Raw genomic sequence first — 2,771 nt, forward strand, 5'->3', positions numbered from 1 at the left:
TATACGTTGATAGTTTTTTTAAACACACGATTAAAGAATACGCAAGTGACATTAACTCTTTTGAAATAAAATTTTTATCAAGCAGTTAGTATAACTTCAATAGCTATGTGTATATGTACAATACAATAAAAGTCTCTCAAATATTTCTAAGAATCAAAAATGTTCATTATAACAGCACATCATTTTGTAATATAATTGAAATGAAAAACAGGTTTGGAATAAAATATCTACTCGATTTGAAGTTGATTAGATTGCAGAATTATATATAAAGTAGTATAATCGTAAATGTAAATATAAGTATAATTGATAAAATATAAAAATACGCAAAGTGTTACTATGGTTTTATTATATTATGTATGCAATACAATATTCAATGTGTTGATACGTAATATGATTGTGTGTGCATTTTGTAGATCGTTTGATAAGTCTGATAAATCTTTATGAGATAGTGTTTCAATCCATTGGATAACATGACATCTGAAAAATACTACTTTTCACACCCTTCTAGACTAAATTTCAATCAGAATTGACGCGTTATTTATATTCAGTAGTCGTTTAAAATGAGTATATATATAAGAAATTTTAGCAGTTGCCGCGTACAGAAATGGAAAAAAAACGAATTCCATGCAAACGCACACATTTACAGAATTGAGTTTCGAATTGATTCCTCATCCACTCTATTCTTCGGATTTAGAATAGAAAAAAATGTCAAAGTTCAATTCTGTAATTTTGCACGAAATTCGTTTTTTTTTATTTTTTATTTTTGTTTGCGACAACTATTAAATTTCTTGCTCGTTTTAAATGACTACCGAACGTGGACAACGCATCAATTTTGAAATTTAGCCGTGAAAAGTTTAAAGATTGGTACTTTTTAGGTGCTACATTATTAAATGAAATGTAACATCATATCATAAAGATTTTCCAGATTTATCAAATCGTCCACGTATGTATGAAATATAGTGTACAATATATTTGTGTGCAATAAGCATATCATTTGTATATAATTCTATTACTTTATCATGCTTTGACATTAAAAAATTAAAATAATTATATTTAATAAGGTCTACTACTCGATATGACCTATTTGTTATTTGTAGGTAGCTACATAGTTAAATCTTCACTGCACTGATGTAAATATTGAATAAGTCTCATATTTCTAATTAATGTTCAAAATATTTTCTATTTTGAATCTAACTACTTTTCAACTCAGTAAAAATCGCAACCCTTAGATAAAATACATACAACTATACCCATAATATAGTTATATTACATCCAATTAAGTATAATTCGAGAAGATTTTGTTTATGTACAAAATCATTTGCACAAAAACGTTACAAATTTGGTTGAATCCAACATTAAAAACTAGTCAGATTCAAAATAGGAAACATTTTTGAACATTAATTGAAAATATGAGACATTTTCAATATTTACATATGTGTAATAAAAATTTAATTATCCATGTAACTACTTACAAATAGCAAGTAAATTACATTGAGTATATATTAAACCTTATTAATTACAGTTACCATAATATTTTTAACATCAAAATATGATAAAGAAAAAATAGTATAATACCGTATAAATTTTATTAATGGTATAATATCGTATAAATTTTATTTTAATTATCACTTTGATAATTACTTTTGTAATTATATAGAAAAATATATACAGTCAATAATATTGTAATAGATTTCTAACATTAATACTTTTTGTTTAAAATTATATATGTTCAAATTTAATTTTGTACAGAAACAATTAAAAACAAATGATTTTACGATATTATTACCTAGCATTTTTATCTAGCATATTACTTTTCCAGTTAATGCATGCTCCTCTTCTGTTTTTACTTAAAAAAGTATTTTTTAAACAATAAAATATCTAATACATAAGAGCGAATTATATCGCTATTATTAGAACTTACTTCATTATCAGCACATGTTGCACCAAATATAAAGTTATTTCATACATATGTGCATCTACATGCGCGCAAATGCATATATTTATTTATTTATACTTCGTGTTGATTATATCTAAAAAGGAAAAACAAATAAAGCAGCTTCTACGAATTGACAATTTGATTACTCAAATGTCACGTATGATTGAAATATCTACAATACATAAACTTGTAGTTTTCATTTTGTGTATAAAAATTTTATAAAATAATTGTCATAATTTCTATACAAACTATATACATACATGTATGCGTGGCGATAGAAGTCATAATCAACGAAATTGTAAATGAATGATATCTCATACATAATTTGAAGTAAATGTAAGTGGAAAAAATATAAAATAAAAGCGCATTATTTTTCTATTACGCATTATTTATCAAATTATTAGAATACGCTGTATATTTAAATAATTATAAATATTAATAGATACCTCAAAGTCTTTATACTTTTACTATCTATTACAAATGTATGAATTATAAATGTTTATATTGAATATTTAATAAACAGTATTAAAAAATTATATAAAATTATATAGTTTTGTAATTTTGTTTATAATTGCGAACTATTTTTTTAATAGATATAAAATTCTTTTATGATTTACATAGATTTCATGATTGAAACAGATTATCATTTTGCGTAAATGTTAGAAGTTTATGGGCAGAATTAAAAAAATAATAGATTATTTTGAAGGGAATTTAATAAGTTTTAAGATAATGTTATATAAAATTTAATTCAAATTTTATTTTTTTTACAAATTAAAGAATTGTAAAAAGTGAGCAAATCGCAAAGTGAAAAAATTGTGCTCCTAATATGAGATGT

The 2,771-nt window shown here is 23.4% G+C and overlaps 1 protein-coding gene across 1 annotated transcript in view; it reads left to right on the top strand.

Annotated features, from left to right (window-relative positions):
* LOC108752607 (octopamine receptor beta-3R-like) overlaps positions 1-2,771 on the top strand; it is a 104,175-nt gene that overhangs the window by 59,791 nt on the left and 41,613 nt on the right. The window lies entirely within an intron of this gene.

The sequence above is a fragment of the Trachymyrmex septentrionalis genome, unplaced genomic scaffold (genome assembly GCF_001594115.1).
Source record: "Trachymyrmex septentrionalis isolate Tsep2-gDNA-1 unplaced genomic scaffold, Tsep1.0 scaffold60, whole genome shotgun sequence".
Lineage (NCBI taxonomy): Eukaryota > Metazoa > Arthropoda > Insecta > Hymenoptera > Formicidae > Trachymyrmex > Trachymyrmex septentrionalis.